Genomic DNA, 20,155 nt, shown 5'->3' on the forward strand with positions numbered 1-20,155 from the left:
AGGAAAATAAAAAGCCAGCAACCAGTTCTGAAAAAGGGTCACTGACTGGACCAGAAATGTTAACTCTGATTTCCCTCCACAGAAACTGCCAGACTTGCTGAGTTTTTCCAGAAATTTCTGTTCTGAGGTTAGCAATCATGCCTGAGGTGGAAAGAAATTTTTCATGACATAGTTGGCAAGTCTGAGAAAGAAAGTCTAAGAGAATACTAACGGTTCGGTGACAAGGTGAATGTGTATGAGTAAAGGTACACTGTAGGTGGCTGGAGAAAAGAAGAAAGATGGTGTGTGCCCTCTTTTTCCAGAAAATCTATCATCTACATTGCTTAAAAGGCTCCATTCTTTTGCATGGAAAAAGATCTTGGTGATTTGGCTACAGTTTGCTATTCATGAGTTTGTACAGAGTAAAAGTAGTGAGTGAGTACAAGTGCTGTTTTATGATGGGCCCATCAGAATGACTCACTATTTCCTGAGTTACTAGTTTCCCCCCAGAATATTTGTTTCTCTGACGAATGTCTAAAAGACTGAAATAGGTTGTTGGGCAGTCGTGCCATTAAAATATGATCCAACAACATCACAAAGCCTTACTTGAGGATAGCAGGCACTCCAACTCTGACTAGCCTAACAGTTCTGTACTTTATAACAAGCGATTGTAATTTACTCAAAGGAGCTCTGCTTGCAGCTGCAGCACCAAGCTACTGCGAGAATTCACAGAGCATGCATGCTTTCAAAGCAAATGTACATCAAAGGATAACCACAAACAGCACTCTTTAAAAGCACAAGGGTATTTTTTTTCAGATGTACATTTAGTTCTAGGGTGAGTATTTGACATTTCAGCTCCTTAAATAGAATCTGCAATTTTCAATGTATTTTGACCTTAAAGTTTAAACAATGAAATGGACATCATAAATAGCATCATAACATTATCACTTTTTATTATATTGCCATTTTGCTTGGTACCGATGCTATTCTGGCTCCTCTTCCTCCATGTGCTTCCATTTTCCCTTAGAAGTAGTGCCACGAAGTCAACAATATCCATGGGATTAGCATTCTGCAGACATTATCAACTTAAATGACTATAGAATCACAGAACTGTTACAGTGCTGAAGGAGGCCATTCAATCCATCATGCTTGCACCAGCACTATTAATCAGTGCCTTTTCTCCGTATCCCTGCTCATGATTACTCTTCAAAAAAATTTCATCCAATGCTTTCAATTAAATCTGTTTCCACTACATTCCAGGCAGTACTTTATACCTTAATTACTTGCTTTTTCTTACATCACCCTTGCAATTAGATTTGGCCAACTATTTCACCATGAAGTCTAATCCAATCCAAGCCTACAAGATGTCTAAGTGTGCACACTTGGTAGCAGGGGTCACTGGGCAATAATGGAGAAGAAACCCTGCGTAATTTCACAAAATAAAACAAAAAACTGTGGATACTGAAGATCTGAAATAAAAAAGAAATTGCTGGATAAACTCAGCAGATCTGATAGCATCAGTGGAGACAAAACAGAGTTAATGTTTCAAGCCCAGTGACCTTTCTCCAGTTCTGAAGAAGGGTCACTGGACTCAAAATGTTAATCCTGTTAATTTCCCCTTTGTTCTTAAGCAATGAGACCTTGATATGGCCATATAAAGTGGATGAATTCTAACACCTGAGATAGTAGGTGTTCTAACATCTTTTCTTTTTAAACTCTTTCTTTCATAATTAAAGCTCTATGTTGATGTAAAGAAGAATATTTGAAAGCTTCTAGAATAAGCCAGATTAATTTATATTAAGTTATAAAGTCAATAAATTGTTCAGGGCTGACCAGTGTTTGTTAGTGCCGTGGAACGCTCTCTTGAAAAGATCCTGTCACTTCAATGTTGGTTAAAATTTTATAAGACAGAAGTTGACAACTGGCCCATACCAAAGAGGAGTAAACTGAGACTGCACAAACCCAATGAATGAAGGATCTTCAGACATTGATCAGAATCAGATTAGAATGCAAAAGTGAGAAAAACATGTAACAAACACATTATGCTAATTATTCTCCCACTCCTCTCACAAACCTCAAATTAACCCAACCACTCAAAATCTCTGTAACCTGTTGCCAATATCAATATTTTAGATACAGCATGGAACTATACAGTACAAGAATGAGCTCTTTGGCCCAGGATGTTGTGCTGAACATGACACCAAATTAAACTAATCCCTTCTGACTATCCTTGGCCCATATCCCACTATTCATTGCACATTCATGCGCTTATCTAAAAGTCCTTTAAAAGCCCCTAAATGTATCTGCCTCCACCATTACCCTGGCAGTGCGTTCCACTCTGAGTAAACAAACTGCCCCTCACGTCTCCTTTAAACCTTCCTCCTCCCACCTTAAATGCATCCCCCCCAGTATTAGACACATCAACTCTGGGAAGAAGATTCTGACCATCAACTCTATCTATGCATCTCGTAATCTTATAGACCCCTATTAAGTCTCCCCTCAGTTTCTGCCATTCCAGAGTAAACAACCTGAGTTTTTCTAGCCTCTCCTTATTGTTCATACCTCCTAATTCGAACCATGTCCTGGTAAACCTCTTCTGCACCCTCTTCCTGCCCTTTGCCTTCTTTACCACCCTATCTACTTGCATGATCACTTTCACGGAGGTACGGACTTGAAATCCAAAATCCCTCTGTACATCAATGGTGTTCAGGGTCCTGCCATCAGTTGTATACTTTCCCCAAACATTTTATCTCCCAAAGTGCAGCACCTCACACTTAAATTCCATCCGCCATTTCTCTGCCTATTTCTGGCTGTTTCCTTTAACAACCTTCTATGTTATTCACAACTCCGCTAATCTTTGTACCATTTGCAACTCCACTAGTCTTTGGATGTGAGTTTGCTCGCTGAGCTGGAAGGTTCGTATTCAGACCATTCTAGGTAACATCATCAGTGAGCCTCTGGTGAAGCGCTGGTGTTATGTCCCACTTTCTATTTATCCACTAGTTTTTTCATAATATCTGTCTGTCTTCAATATGAAGCTGCAAACTCTGTTATTTTATATGTAGTATAATCTTTCAAATAGTAATTTTAATGTACATTTAATTGATTATTCTGCCATCACCATCTGTGGAATGCTTGTGAGAACTTATTACTTTATAATTGTCTTGCTTATGGTACTGATTTGTGGTTAGTTTGGAGATTATTGTCCAAATGTCTTGATACATCTAAATGGGCCAAAGGCCTCTTCTGTACTGTAAGGTTCTATGAACTTTACAGCTTAAGTCATATATTTTTATTTAAAAGAACATCTCACATTGCTTGACAAGTAGAAGCACTGGCTATAAATTAAAGAATTTAGGGAGATCAACTTGGGAGAAGATGGCATGGTGGCACAGTGGTTAGTGGTATAGGAGTTGGGACGTCATGTTGCGGGTGTACAGGACATTGGTGAGGCCACTTTTGGAATACTGTGTGCAATTCTAGTCTCCCTGCTATAGGACAGACAGGATGGCACAGTGGCTCAGTGGTTAGCACTGTTCACAGCGCCAGGGGCCCAGATTTGATTCCAGCCTTAGGTGACAGTCTGTGTGGAGTTTGCACATTCTCCCTGTGTCTGTGTTGGTTTTCTCTGGGTGCTCTGGTTTTCCAGATGTGCAGGTTAAGCGGATTAGCTATGTTAAATTGCCCATAGTGTGTAGGGTGGGAAATGCAGAGATACAGTAGGTAGTGGGTCCAGGTGGGATACTCTTTGGAATGTCAGTGTGGAAGTGATGAGTCGAATGGCCTGCTTCCACACTGTAGGGGTTCTTTGATTAATAGACAATAGGTGCTGGAGTAGGCCATTCGGCCCTTCGAGCCAGCACCACCATTCGTTATGATCATGGCTGATCATCCACAATCAGTATCCTGTTCCTGCCTTATCCCCATAACCCTTGATTCCTCTATCTTTAAGAGCTCTATCTATCTCTTTCTTAAAAGTATCCAGACAGTTGGCCTCCACTGCCTTCTGGGGCAGAGCATTCCATATATCCACCGCTCTCTGGGTGAAGACTTTTTTCTCAACTCTGTTCTAAATGGCCTACCCCTTATTCTTAAACTGTGTCCCCTGGTTCTGGACTCACCCATCAGTGGAAACATGCTTCCTGCCTCCAGAGTGTCCAATCCCTTAATAATCTTATACGCCTCAATCAGATTCAATGAAGCCAAACTTGAAAGGGTTCAGAAAAGATATACAAGGACGTTGGAGGGTTTTAAGTTATAGGGTGAGGCGGAACAGGTTGGGGCTACTTTATTTCGAGTGTCGGAGGCTGAGGGGTGACCTTATAAATGTTTATAAAATCATGAGGGGCATGGATAGGGTGAATAGCCAAGGTCTTTTCCCCAGGGTAGGGGAGTCCAAAACTAGAGGGTATAGGTTTAAGATGAGAGGGGAAAGATTTAAAAGGGACCTAAGGGGCAACTTTCTTCACGTGGAGGGTGGTGCATGTCAGAAATGAGCTGCCAGACAAAATGGTGGAGGCTGGAACAATTACAACATTTCGAAGACATGTGAATAAATACGTTAATAGGAAGAGCTTAGAGGAAATTGGCCAAATGCTGGCAAATGGGACTAGATTAATATAGGATATCTGGTCAGGATGGACGAGTTGGACCGAAAGGTCTGTTTTTGTGCTGTACGACTGTATGGCTCTATGATTCTATAACTGTCTGTTTGAGTTTGTGTGCTTTTCTTGTGTCTGTGTGGGTTTCCACCGGGTTTCAGTCCACTGTCCAAAGATGTGTAAGTTAGTGGATTGGCCATGCTAAAACTGTCCAGTAATGTCGAGGGATATGCAGGCTAGGTGGTTTAGTCATGGTATATGCAGGGTAACAAGGATGGGGGCAAAGGGGTGCAGGTCAGTGAGGAATGTTCCTTTGAGGGTCAGTGCAGACTCGATGGGCCAAATGGCCTCCACCTACACTATAGGGATTCCATGATTCCGAGGCCTTTGCGGTCAAGGATAAATGAACAAGGGCAAGTGTAAGACAATTCTAGAAGCCACAAGTCATAGCTTAAAATCTGACTTCTGCCCTCAATGCCACGAACAACGTAGAACAACAGGAATCCAAAACTGAAAGCACAAATGGCAATGTTTAACATCTATAGCTGATAAGACACAGTGATGTTAAGGGCTTTTAAAGCAAGAGGAATTTCAAGAGAACAAGGTCAGTTAGAGGTAAGGAGAAGGTACAAACCTGTGACAACCAATTAACATGCTGAAATTATTTTGTTCAAGAAAGATGGGAAATTGAAGATCTTCCTGGTCTATATATCTTAGCATCAGACAATGCCAAGCAGCTTTGGTATACATACCTCAGAAGTGGATCATGCCATGCAGACTTGGTCTGTGTGGCTTGCTGACTTATACACAACAGATCACAAAAACACAGACATTTTACCATGTTCTGAAATCTGCCTACAGGCCCCAGGTTACAGGTCCAGCATAGATCTTTGGAGCTGATGGATCAACACTGCTCATAGAAAAGTCCAAATCCTGAAAAAGTACAGCATTTTAATGATATTCCCAAGTGACCTTCACTGATAAATGAAGAACCAATCATTGGTGGGGAAGCATAGGTTTCAATCAATTGCTGTCTTGTTGACACTCCCAAAATACTAACAAAAGACAAATGCAATCAAACTCCCGTCTAGAGCAAAATTCCAGGAATTGCTACTGTCTCAGCTACAAGCTATAAGGTTAGAGGTCAATGCCTGGTGAAAAGGGAAGACTCTCCCGTACATATACACATAAGTATAGTAGAATTGACATGAAATACTTGACTGAAAATGTTTAAGCAAAACTTATTTGAGTGGAACAATATGGTCTACTGACTATGATGAAATGGCTGACACCTCTGTGACATCTCAGTTAGACCAAAGGACCATGCACCTGAACTTTAAATAGTTGGTTGGTGAGATTAGGCTGGACAACATGACAGGAATAGCCAACAATAGCTGATTAAATGATCAAACTCTGATTAAATTATCAAACTAAAATGAAAACACATTAAATGTGCCCTAGGGAATGACCACTCTAGAAAGTGGGGTGGAGATAACTGCTGATGATTGCTAGTCAAGTTGTTTATTTTTGTGTACAAAAAGCTGTAACTCATGCTCATGAATCAGAGTGAGTTTGGTGTTTACGCATGTCCACTTAGAACTCCTCTCCCTGCATTTACCGGTAACTGCCTGTAATAAAGTGCTCGGTTCACTTAAACAAACACCTCCACCTTCCAAGTTGTTACTGCCTCAGAGGAAGTTGCTCTTACACCTGGTTGTGAAGATCACCAAATACTTTCAACAAAGGACCATCCTGTAAGATTCAAACATGCCTCTATTTTCCATCTGTACATGCTGAAAGAAACTTGTTGACCTTGCTAAAACTGAAAAGGAATCTAAGATAGTAGGAAGGGTCTAGGTCCGAAACGTCAGCTTTCCTGCTCCTATGATGCTGCTTGGTCTGTTGTGTTCATCCAGCTCTACACCTTGTTATCTCTGAATAGGAATCTCATTCTTTTCCATTACTTTTAAAATCTTTACCCAATCTCCTTAACAGCTTAGTGCAACATCTTAAACAAGATCTGCTGCCAGAGAGCTAATTTGTTTTCGGAAAAGGTTTAGGAATCACTGATATGGTGTCTGCCATTAGAAAACTCCAGCAGAAATGCCATGAATGGACATGGACCTCTGCAACATTTTTGTTGATCTGACGTACTGATGATGAGATTCATGCAAGAGTGGCAAAGTAAGTGTAGCCTTTGACAGATTATGAACATTAGTCTAGAAATGAGGGGGAGTAAGTCTCTATATCAAACTATTAAGTCTTTTGAGTAACAAACCTGGTCAATCTGGTCTACATGAAGGAGACTGGAGCTGTGTACCAGCTTCACGCTTTCAACTGAGCTGCCTTTGGAAGCTTCTGAAGCTCAAGATCAGACAACAGGAAGATTCTGTTTACAAACTGAGTGTCAAGATTGACTAACCAGAAATTACATCACAAGAATAAAAGATGAGATAGATTACTGCACTCAGATCCTATCTATCAAAAATGGACTGAAACAAATTGTTGTTTCTATAAAATCACAAAGCTATAATGCCACATATTTCAGTGATTTGTACAAACCTGAACCCCTAATCACTCGAATGTCAACAATCAAACAAAAATCAGTTGTATTCTCCTTTCATCAAAGTTGTCAATTGCATTACTTAAGGATGCAAATAAATATTTATTTATCCATAAAGAAACAATGCCAGCAACAGAGATACATAATTGAATAAGGAACTTTGTTATGGATTCTTGTAATATTGAACATTTTTACTAGTCTGGAAGTAAAATTTTGCATGTTATATGTAAACATTTCATAACTATCAATTTTGTTTTTATGTCAGCATATTTAGATTCAAATGATGGATTCAGCTTACAAGGGGTTAGAGTAAGCACTCAATGTGGCAAGCAGTCTTGGTTACAATCCAGAAATTATTGGACCTGTTGGGAAAATGCAGCTGGAACAGGCATAAAGCTAAGTATATTGAAAAAACACAAAAGATATCATACAAACCCAGACTTTTAATCTAATTCTATCTTACATTAAACCCAGCAACTGTACCTCATGGAATATGTTCACACTCACTGGAGTTTAATTGAGATAAATGTGAGGGACTGCATTTTGGGAAAACAAACAAGGGCAGGACTTATACAGTTAATTGTAAAGCCCTGGGTAGTCTTCTCAGAGAGGCTTAGGGGTTCAAGTATACTGTTCTTTCAAAGTTCCATCACAGGTAGACAGGGTTGTTAAGAAGGCTTTTAGCACGTTTGCCTTCATTGCTCAGACCATAGAGCATAAGAGTTAGGACTTCATGTTGAGGTTGGACGGAATGTTGGTGAGGCCACTTTTGGAGCACTGTGTACAGTTCTGGTCATTCTGCTACAGGAAGGACATTATTAAATTGGAAAGGGTTCAGAAAAGATTTACCAGATGTTACTGGGACTGGAGGGTTTTAGATATGAGGATAGGCATGATAATCTGGGATGTTTTTCCAATGGAGCACAGGATGTTAGTGGATGACCTTTCAGAGGCTTATAAAATCATGATGGGCATAGACGAAGTGAATAGTAAAGGTTTTCTCCCTAGAATGGGTGATTCAAAGCCAAGGTGAGAGGAGTAAGATTTAAAAAGGTCCTGAGGGGCAACATTTTCAACCAGAAGGTGGTTCGTGCGCAGAATGAGCTGCCAGGGGAAGTTGTAAATGTGGTTATAGTTACAACACTTAAAAGACATTTGGATACGTACATGAATAGGAAAGGTTTCGAGGGATATAGGCCAAACACAGACAAGTGGGACTAGTTTAGCTTTGGAAACTGGTAAGTATGGATGAGTTGGATGGAAGGGTCTGTTTTGGTGCCGTATGACTCCATGACTCTGAATCACTTTGAAAATTGGCAGATAACCAGTGAAAATCTGGTCTTGATTTTTCATGCTTCCTGCTGACAATTACCCTACTAAATAGCAGCATTCATCAGGATTAAGATACCTATCTAAAAAATCACTTCAAGGAAATGAGTTCTATAAATTCACGTTCTATTAATATAATTTTAGACAGATAGTGAACAGCAAATCAGTAAATTATTTACTATGAGAAATGTTGCCAATAAATACCCTGTTTCTGAGTAATCAGAAAATTCATCCTAAAAAATAATCATATTAGTTTGCCTAAGCCAGTCATTTCCTTTAAGGATAGGTGCAAGGTATAGTAATTGTAACAAGGTCAGTCAGCTGAATCTCACAGAATATAAGTTCCCTTACTAAAGCTGTTAATCTGGTCCAATGAGGGAGCCCTGGCTGACAGATCTAAATAGGCATGTCAGGGGTTCTGTTCAGAGCTGGCTCTGAGGAAGCAGGACCAGTGTTGAGTAGCATGCATGAGTAAATAAAGGGTGACTTGGTGATGGGACACCGGCCTCTATCGAGTTATTTCAGGGACACAAGAGAAAAGAAATACGGTCCTGAAGAAATTCACTCAGACCAGTCATCTTTGAGGTGGGGTAAGCATTTCTGGCATCATGCCATTATTTGGGAAATTTGACTCATTCAATCCTACCATACAAACCTGGCCCAGTATGTGAAAAGAATGCATTTTTTTTTCCAGGCAAATGCCATTGGGACAGATGAAAAGCAATGAGTAATTCTCCTAACGGTGCATACCCTCAGCTTTTTTGGTTATTAGGAGCCTAACATTTTCTGAGGTACCAGATACCAAAACCTTTCAAGTGTTGACAGATTTAGTTAAGGAATATTACAACATCAATCCTCTTCTAATTCTGAGACGCTATTGGTTTTACTTGGCAATTCGAGAACCAGGGGAATCTGTGTTGGGGTTTTTGACGAGGTTGGGATGACTGGCAGAGGCATGTGACTTTGGGTTAACCCTTAATGAGATGCTGAGAGACTGTTGGGTATGTGGGATTAATGATGTAACCACACAAAATTGCCTTGTAACTGAAGCCTCATCACAACTGGCTTTATCATTGTAAATGCAGGAAGCAGAACATTAGATTTACAGGGTGTGCCAAAGAAAGTGGACACTCTCACCAGTCCAAATGAGTTTGGGGGACACCACCTGAGTGAAGGCAATTGCATAGCCTCACTCAGACCATATCCTGAACTGAGGGACTCTGGGTCAGCCCACAGCAAGACCAGAAAACAAAGCCAAGCCTTGGTCAACAATTAACATTTTCTTCGGGATCAAGCCGGCAAGCCACTGTAGTTCTAATTAAATACCTGCAAGTTTTTCAGGAAGGGCTAGGGACTATCAAAGGAGCCAAGGCCAAACAGCATGTTGACCAGGAAGCAATTCCATGATTCTGCAAGGCCCACCCAGTGCCATTTGCTTTATGGACAAAAGTAGAGGCAGAAATCAGGAGGCTGGAAAGTGAAGGAATCATCAAACCAGTACAGTTTACTGAATGGGCAGCACGGGTTGGTTCACCTATGTGGGGATGGAGAGGAGTGCCCAATAGCATATGCATCCAGGATTTTGAGTAATGCACAGCAAAAGTACACCCAGAGAGAGAAGATGGGAGGGAGTGCTGTCCTTCATGCAGCTGGACATGAGCCATACATACCTGCAACTGTGGTTAAAAGAGGATTTCCGAAAGTATGCTACAAGTAACTCAAAAGGGTTTGTACCAATATATCAGACTGTCATTTGGGGTATCATCATCCTGTGCCATTTTTCAGTAGGTGAAAGATAATATTTTACAATGTCTACCCCAACTTGCCATTTATCTAGATGGCACGCGAATAACAGGAAAGGCCAATAAAGAGCACTGAGAGAACTTGGACATGCTCCTTCGATATTTCTCCAAGGTGGGTGTATGCCTTGGAAGGGAACATAATGTAACCCACTTGGGTTACAGAATCCACAAGACTGGGCTACACCCGTTGAAAGATAAAGTGAAGGCAATCAAAGGTGTCCCGGCTCCCATACCTGGAGCTCAGGTCCTTTCTTGGTTTGGTAAATTATTATAGAAAGTTCGTATGTAACCTGGCCTCCAGCCTAGCACACTTACATCTGCTATTGAAAAAGGGTCAGCCTTGGAAATGGTCTTATAACCAAGACGTAGTCTTTGGGGAGGTGAAAAAGCAGGTATCATCAATTCAAGAACATTCAAGACTTTTGAAGAATATCTCAAATGTTAATTATGACCTCTCTCTCTCTGTACCCTTTCTGTGGTCAGAAAACTGTATTCTGCACTTCGTTCTGCCACCCAGCTACATTTTGTATGTTATAATCTGCCTGCAAGGCACAGAAAACAACACTTTTCACTGTATCTCAGTACATGTGACAACAAAATCACTCAATAAGGTGATAGCTCACTATCATTCCAAGCGAGATCTGCTGCTGACATGCAAGGCATCTCTGTATAGTATCAGACCAGTGTTGGCTCAGAGATGGCCCAATGGAGAGGAATACCCTGTAGTGTTTGCTTCTCGGACTTTGGCCGTTGAAGAGCACAATACACCCAGACAGACAAGAAAGGTTTGGTGGTTGTCTTTGGTGTAAGAAAATTCCACCAATACATTTTTGGATGTAAATTTGTAATAGTAACAGACCACAAACCCCTTTAAGGCTACTCAAAGAGGACAAGGCTGTGCTGCCTATGGCTTCAGGTCGAATTCAGCGGTGGGTTCTTATTCTAAGTGCATACAATTACAAGTTGGAACACTATCTGGGAGGCCAAATAGCTGGCAGATACATCACTGGTAGTGCTGTCACTTAAAGAGTCCGTTCTGGTTTTAAACTTTCTGGACCCCACTCTCAGTCACTGCTGACAATATCAGGCTGCAGACACAAAACATTCTGGTCCTGGTAAAACTAAAGCAGATGGCGGTGATAGAGAAATAAAAGGGCCACCACAACCAGAAATGAAACCTCTTCTGGACCTGGTAAGATCACATCATCATACAGGATGGCATTTTATTATGGGGAGCAAGAGTAATTGTTCTGAGCAAAGGCTGCTGCCAAAAACTGGATAAAATCCAGGACGGCCATCTAGGGGTGTCCAAAAAGAAGATGTTGGTAAGAGGTTATGTCTGGTTGCCAGGATTGGACGCAGAAATAGCTGTGTTGGTGGACCAATGCCCAGAGTACCAACAGGGCAAAAGCTACTCTCAGCAGTCCCCACACATTCACAGGATATGAATGGCAAGGCCAGTATTTATTGTCCATCCCTTATTGCCCAGAGGGCAGTTAAGAGTCAACCACATTGCTGAGGGTCTGGAGTCACATTTAGGCCAGACCAGATGAGGGTGGCAGATTCTTCCCTAAAGGACATTAGTGACCCAGATGCGTTCTTCTGACAATTGACAATGGATTCATGGTCAACATTAGAATCTTAATTTCACATTTTTTAAAATTGAATTCAAATTCTACCATCTGCCTTGGCGGGATACCAACCTGAGTCCACAGAATATCATCTGGATCTCTGGATTAACAGTCCAGCAATAACACCAATAGACCATCACCTCCCACTAATGAAAACAGAAGTTGCTGGAAAAGCTCAGCAAGTCTGGCAGCATCTGTGGAAAAAAAAATCAGAGTTAACGTTTCGGGTCCAGTAACTCAGTTCTGAGGAAGGGTCACCGGACCCAAAATGTTAACTCTGATTTTTTGTCTCCACAGATGCTGCCAGACCTGCTAAACGTCTGCAGCAACTTCTGTTACACATCAACGGTGTGGCCCTTTCATGAGATAACATTCTTAGTCATTGTGGATACCAACTCAAAGTGTTTGGGTGTGAATAGAGTTCATTTATCAAACAGGGGCATGATGATAGAAAAGCTGCAAGTATCTTTTGCAACACATTGGCTACCACAAGTATTAGTCACAGACAACAGGCTGTCATTTACCAGCAAGGAATTTCAGAGTTTCCTAAAGTTGAATGGTCTGGCAGAAAGACCGATGCAAACTTTGAAGGCAGGCTTAAAGAAACAGCCTACACTTCACCTGATAGCAAAGCACCCTGGTTCCTATTTAATTATCGAACTAGCCTCATTCAGCTTCAGGGATATCTCCAGAAGAGTTGTTAATAGGGATCAGACTCTGCACCAGCTTAAAACTGATCTTCCCAGATGTTAGTGGAGGGGGCAGGTAGGTTGGGTGATGGGGGAATGGGAAGTGGTGGTCAGAAGGTGAGATGTCATCAGGAATAACAATGCTGGACACAAGGCTCCTCTAAGTGAGAAACAGTTTACCTCAGGGGATGGAGTTTGGTGCTGAAACCATGGAAATAGCCCTGCATGTGTATGGGGAATGGTTGGCGTGAGGCCAGGTCCCGTGACATACAAAGTTCGGGTAAGTGAGGCAGTCCTGAACAAGCATGTGGAGCACATGAAAGTTGCAATAGACCATAGACAATAGGTGCAGGAGTAGGCCATTTGACCCTTCGAGCCAGCACCACCATTCATTATGATCATGGCTGATCATCCACAATCAGTATCCTGTTCTTGCCTTATCCCCATAACCCTTGATTCCACTATCTTTAAGAACTCTGTCCATCTCTTTCTTGAAAGTATCCAGAGAGTTGGCCTCCACTGACTTCTGGGGCAGAGCATTCCATATATCCACCACTCTCTGGGTGAAGAAGTTTTTTCTCAACTCTGTTCTAAATGGCCTACTCCTTATTTTTAAACTGTGTCGTCTGGTTCTGGACTCACCCATCAGCGGAAACATGCTTCCTGCCTCCAGAGTGTCCAATCCTTAATAATCTTATACGCCTCAATCAGATCCCCTCTCATCCTTCTAAACTCAAGTGTATACAAGCCCAGTCGCTCCAATCTTTCAACATATGATAGTCTCGCCATTCCGGGAATTGACCTCGTGAACCTATGCTGCACTCCCTCAATAGCCAGAATGTCCTTCCTCAAATTTGGAGACCAAAACTGCACACAATATTCCAGGTGCAGTCTCACCAGCGCCCTGTACAGCTGCAGAAGGACCTCTTTGCTCCTATACTCAATTCCTCTTGTTATGAAGGCCAACATGCTATGAGCTTTCTTCACTGCCTGCTGTACCTGCATGCTTGCTTTCATTGACTGATGTACAAGAACAGCTAGATCTCGTTGAAGTTCCCCTCTACCTAACTTGACTCCATTGAAATAGTAATCTGTCTTCCTGTTCTTGCCACCAAAGTGTATGACCGCACATTTATCCACATTAAACTGCAGCTGCCATGCGTCCGTCCACTCACCTAGCCTGTCCAAGTCACCCTGTATTCTCATAACGTCCTCCTCACATTTCACAGTGCCACCTAACTTTATGTCATCAGCAAATTTGCTAATATTACTTTTAATGCCTTTGTCTATATCATTAATATACATCGTAAATAGCTGCGGTCGCAGCACCGAACATTGTGGTACCCCACTGGTCACTGCCTGCCATTCCAAAAGGGACCCGTTTATCACTACTCTTTGCTTCCTGTCAGCCAGCCAATTCTCAATCCAATTCAGTATTTTGCCCCCAATACCACATGCCCTAATTTTGTTCACCAATCTCCTGTACGGGACTTTATCAAAGGCTTTCTGAAAGTCCAGGTACACTACATCCACTGGTTCTCCATTATCCATCTTCATAGATACATCCTCAAAAAATTCCAGAAGATTAGTCAAGCACAATTTCCCCTTCGTGAATCCATGCTGACTCTGACCTATTCTGTTACTGCTATCCAAATGAGTCATAATTTCATCTTTTATAATTGACTCCAGCATCTTTCCCACCACTGACATCAGGCTAACCGGTCTATAATTTCCTGTTTTCTCTCTCCCTCCTTTCTTGAAAGGTGGGACAACATTTGCCACCCTCCAATCCGCAGGAACTGATCCTGAATCTATAGAACCTTGGAAAGTAATTACCAATGCATCCACAATTTCTAGAGCCACCTCTTTAAGTACCCTGGGATGCAGACCATCAGGTCCCGGGGACTTATCGGCCTTCAGACCTAACAGTCTATCCAACACCACTTCCTGCCTAATATAAATACCCTTCAGTTCATCCATTACCCTCGGTCCTTCAGCCACTATTGCATCTGGGAGATTGCTTGTGTCTTCTCCAGTGAAGACAGATCCAAAGTACCTATTCAACTCTTCTGCCATTTCCTTGTTCCCCATAAATAAATTCACCCGTTTCTGACTTCAATGGCCCAATTTTAGTCTCAACCATTTTTTTCTTTTCATATACCTAAAAAAGCTTTTACTATCCTCCTTTATATTTTTGGCCAGTTTTCCTTCATAGCTCATTTTTTCTCTGTGTGTATTGCCTTTTTAGTTATCCGCTGTTGCTCTTTAGAAGCTTCCCAGTCCTCCGGCTTCCCACTCATCTTTGCTGTGTTATACTTCTTCTCTTTTATCTTTATACAGTCCTTAACTTCCCTCGTCAGCCACGGCCGTCCCTGCCTCCCCTTAGGATCTTTCTTCCTCTTTGGAATGAACTGATCCTGCACCTTCTGCATTATATCCAGAAATACCTGCCATTGTTGTTCCACTGCCATCCCTGCGAGGGTATTGTACCATTGAACTTTGGCCAGCTCTTCCCTCATAGCTCCATAGTTCCCTTTATTTAACTGCAATACTGACACTTCCGATTCTCCCTTCTCCCTTCTCCCTCTCAAACTGCAGATTAAAACTTATCATATTATGGTCACTACCTCCTAACGGCTCCTTTACTTTGAGGTCCCTGGTCAAATCCAGTTCATTGCACAACACCAGATCCAGAATTGCCTCCTCCCTGGTAGGCTCCAGTACGAGCTGTTCTAAGAATCCATCTCGGAGGCACTCTACAAACTCCCTTTCTTGGGGTCCAGTACCATCCTGATTCTCCCAGTCTACCCGCATGTTGAAATCTCCCATAACAACTGTAGTGAGACCTTTGTGACAGGCCAATTTCAACTCTTGATTCAACTTGCACCCTACATCCTGACTACTGTTTGGGGCCTGTAGATAACTCCCATTAGGGTCTTTCTACCCTTAGAATTTCTCAGCTCTATCCATACTGACTCTACATCTCCTGATTCTATGTCCCCCCTCGCAAGGGACTGAATATCATTCCTCACCAACAGGGCCACCCCACCCCCTCTGCCCACCAGTCTGTCCTTTCGATAGCACGTATAGCCTTGAATATTCATTTCCCAGGCCCTGTCCACTTGAAGCCAATTCTCAGTTATCCCCACAACATTATACTTGCCAACTTCTAACTCAGCCTCAAGCTCATCCACCTTATTTCTTATGCTTCGTGCATTCATATATAATATTTTTAATTTGTTTCTCCCCTCACCCTTCCTATCAATCCCTATTTCACTTGGCCATACTGTACGATCCCTTCTTGAGTTTTATGCTCTGTTGATTCTGTCGTCCTTCTTAACTTCTCTTATTCTGACTTTCCCTTTATCTTGATTCTTAAATTTCCAGTTTGGCCCCTCCCCCCCATTACTTAGTTTCAACACACCTGTGTTGCAGTGGCAAACCTGCCTGCCAGAATGCTGGTCCCCCACCTATTAAGATGCAAACAGTCCCTCTTGTACAATTTATTCTTACCCCAAAACATACCCCAGTGATTCAAGAATTTACATCCTTGCTCCCGGCACCAGTCCCTCAGCCACACGTTCAAGTCCATTATCTCTCTGTTCCTGCCCTCTCCAGCCCGAGGAACTGGAAGCAAACTGGAGATAACCACCCTGGAAGTCCTGCTTTTCAGCCTTCTTCCGAGTTCTCTGAAGTCCCGCTGTAGAATGCCTCTCCTTCTCTTCCCGATGTCATTAGTGTCGACATGCACCACCACCTCTGGCTCTTCACCTTCACCCTTGAGGATTCCCTGCACTCTATCAGTGACGTCCTGGATCCTGGCACCAGGAAGGCAACACGCCATCCTCAAATCTCGCCTGTTGCTGCAGAAACCCCTGTCAGTCCCTCTCACTATGGAGTCCCCTATTACCACAGCTCTGCGTGATGTCTGACTTCTCGGCTCTGCCTCTACACCAATTTTTGACTTGCAGACCTGTCCACCTCTCGGACTGGCAGTGTCATCTGTCTCGACAGTTTCAAAGACAGTCAGCCTGTTTACAATAGGTGTTTCTCCTACTGAACACACCTACTTAAATAGCACTCACTTACCTTCCCAACTGCCTCTCTGCCCTGACCTCACGTCCGCCCGGCTCGTGCCACTCTCCGCTGCAAAAAGCAAACTCACACATCAGGCAGAAGTAAATCATACCCGACCTCTCAGAACTGCTGGAATGGCAGTCAGATCCCATGAGCTCTCGCCCTCCATTTAGTGTTGAGTGTTTAGTGTCAGAGTTTGACATGAACATGGCAGGTATTGCAGCCTTGACGCCTTTACCACCTGAAGAAGAGGATTAACTTCCTCAGAGATGGTCTGGGCACAAGAGATGGGCTACAGTCTGATATACGCACGGCTGCAACCAGTGCAAAAACACCCAAGAGAAGCCACAAGTAAAAGAATAGGCCTAAGTCCCTGGAGTTGTGGGGAGAGGGATATATTGATTGTAACAGGCAGGTGAACCTTATAGCATACGAGTTCCCTGATTGGGGCTGTTAACTTGGTCCAGTCAGGGTGTCTAGCCAACAGATATAAACAGGAGTGTCAGTGGTTCTGCTCACTCAGAGCTGGCTCTAAGGGAGGTGGATCAGTATCATGTACTATGCACGTGTAAATAAAGGGTCACTTGGTGATGGGATACCTGCCTCTGTGGAGTTAATTCACCAAGTGTGCACAAGGCCCTTCCAATATGGTCTTCAATCATTATCATCTTTGCTTTAATGGCTGCCTGCTTAATTCTGAATGTGGGAAGCTGGTTTCTCATTCACCCATGGGAACACTTTATATTTCTGAACAGCCAAATGCATTCCCCTCTTCTGTTCCCAGACTGATGAAGCTGCCTTTTAAAGCCATCTGTTGGATAGAAAGTTGCCGACCCAAATTAGATTTACAAGAAAAAAAAGCAAATATGCAACTTAAACATCCTGTTTGCAAATCATCCACTTTAAAAGGTCTCTGGTGATGCCAGCAGTGAACAGACTTTTTATATTGGCAACAAAGACTTCACCTCTGATTTTTCAGTATAAAATGTGATTACAGAAGGTGTAACACATGTCTTTTACCTGTTCCCTCCTCATTAACCAGGGCTACACGCACACACTCCAGGTGAAGGTGATTTACTTGTACTTCTTTCCATATAATTTAGCATATTTGCTGCACACGGTGTGGTCTTCTCTGCAATCAAGCTGGAGGAGCAGCACCCAATTTTCCACCTGGGCACTTTACAGTCATGAGGTCTCAATAGCTTCAGACCACAAACAATGTCCTCATTTTTATCATACCCCTTCTCCTGCTGCTGTCTACTTCATGTAGGTTTCCTATTTTTGACACTCCACAGCTATCAATAACACACTATTTGTATCACTATGTCTCCTCTCCTGCCATTAGCACTCCCTTTGTTCTTTGCTCTGGCCGTAATCACCATCTGTTATGCTCACTCATCTGAATGTCAGATGACCATAAGTAAATCATTCAGACCATCTCACCCCGAAACGTCAAACTTTCCTGCTGCTCTGATGCTACTTAGCCTGCTGTGTTCGTCCACCTTCACACCGTGTTAGCCCATTCAGTCTGCTCCACCATTCAATGAGATTTAGCTAATCTGGTAACCATAAAATCATAGATTTCCTACAGTGTGGAAGCAGATCATTCAGTCCATCGAGTTCACACTGACTTTCCATTCAACTTAGAACCACCCCCTTTCCCTAACCTTCTAACCCTGCATTCCCTGGCCAATCCACCTAATTGGCACATCTTTGGACGGTGAGAGGATATCACAGCAGTGGAAGTAAAGCCCCGCAGGCATGAGGAAAATGTGCAAACTCCACACAGATAGTCACTCCAGGGTGGAATGGAACCTGGTCCCTGACACTGTGAGGCAGCAGTGTTACCACTGAGCCACCGTGCCGCCACCATCAACTCCATTTTCCTGCCTTTCCCTCATAACACTTGATTCTCTTACTGATTAAAAATCTATCTTAGCCTTGAATATACTTAATGACCCAGCCATTATAGCCCTCTCTGGAAAAAAGTTACACAAATTCACTACTCTCTGCGAGAAGGAATTTCTTTTCATCTGCTTTAAAAGGGTGATGCCTTATTCTGAGATTGGGCTCTCTGGTCCTAGATACTCCCAAATGTCAAAACAACCGTTCTGTTTCTAACCTGTCAAGTTCCTTAATACCCTTGTATGTTTCAATTAGGTTGCTTCTCATCCTCCTAAGCTTCAATGATTACAAGGTAACCTACTCAATCTCTTCTCATATGATAGCCCCTCCATACACAGGAGCATTCAGCAAATCTTCTCTGGATTACTTCCGATGTCAGTACATAGTTTTTGGATAAGCGGCCTAAACTGTTCACAGTATTCCTGCTATGATCTGACTAGTACCTAGTATAGTTTTAGCAAGACCTCCTCACTTTTATACTCCAATGAAACACAGGCTTACATTCCATTCACCTTTCCTATTACCTGCTGAACTTGGATGCCAGCTTTTTGGGATTTACGCAGGAGAACTCCCAGATCCCTCTGTTATATTTTTCGGCAGACTTTCTCCATTTAAATAATATTCAGTCCTTCTACTCCTCCTGCCAAAGTGCATAACTTCACATATTCCCACATTATATTCCATATACCAAGTTTTTGCCACTCGCTTAACCTTTCTATATCCTTCTGTAGTCACTTTGTGTCATCTCCACAGCTTGCCTTTCCACTTATTTTTGTATTATCTGCAGACTTGGTACAGTATATTCACTTCTGTCATCAGTCATTAGTGTATATTGTAAATAATAGTGGCCTCAGCACTGGTCCCTGTATCAAACCACTAGTTACAGGTTGCCATTCTGAAAATGCTTATCCCAACTCTACCTTAAATTCTCTATCCATGCTAATATACTACTCCCAACACCATGGATTCTTATCTTATTAAGTAGCTTTACATGTGGTGCCTTATGGAATGCCTTTCAGAAATCCAAATATATTACATCTACTGGTTCCCATTTGTCTTCATGTTACCTCCTCAAAGAACTCTAATAAATTTTTCAGGCATTAGTTCCCTTTTGTGAAACTATGCTTGATTGTTTTATGTATTTTTAATGGTCTAGTATTACATCTTTTATCATAGATTCTAGCATTTTCCCAAAGACAGATGTTATAACAAACTTCTTTTTGGCTTTTTTTTTGTCTCTCTCCCTTTTTGAATAACGGTGTTACATTGGCAGTTTTACAATATTCTCGGACTTTTCCAGAATCTAAGGATTCTTGGAAGATTATTACCAATGCATCCACCATCTCTGAATCCCATCAGAATCAGGGGACTTGTCAGTCTTTAGCACAATTACTTGCCCTAGCACTTTTTCTGCAGTGATAGTTATTGCATTTCTTTTCTCTCCTCTTTTTGTGCCTTGAATATTTGGTAATTCTGGGCTGCTATTACAGTCTTCTACTGTGAAGACTGATGCCCAGTAGTTTTTCAACTCCTCTACCATTTCTTAATTCCTCTTTATTATTTCCCCAGCTTCATTCTC

The 20,155-nt window shown here is 42.2% G+C and overlaps 1 protein-coding gene across 1 annotated transcript in view; it reads right to left on the reverse strand.

The window, feature by feature from the left end:
• LOC125446760 (chondroitin sulfate proteoglycan 4-like) overlaps positions 1-20,155 on the reverse strand; it is a 92,149-nt gene that overhangs the window by 43,003 nt on the left and 28,991 nt on the right. The gene's annotated exons all lie outside the window — the stretch shown is intronic.

The sequence above is a fragment of the Stegostoma tigrinum genome, chromosome 36 (assembly GCF_030684315.1).
Source record: "Stegostoma tigrinum isolate sSteTig4 chromosome 36, sSteTig4.hap1, whole genome shotgun sequence".
NCBI lineage: Eukaryota > Metazoa > Chordata > Chondrichthyes > Orectolobiformes > Stegostomatidae > Stegostoma > Stegostoma tigrinum.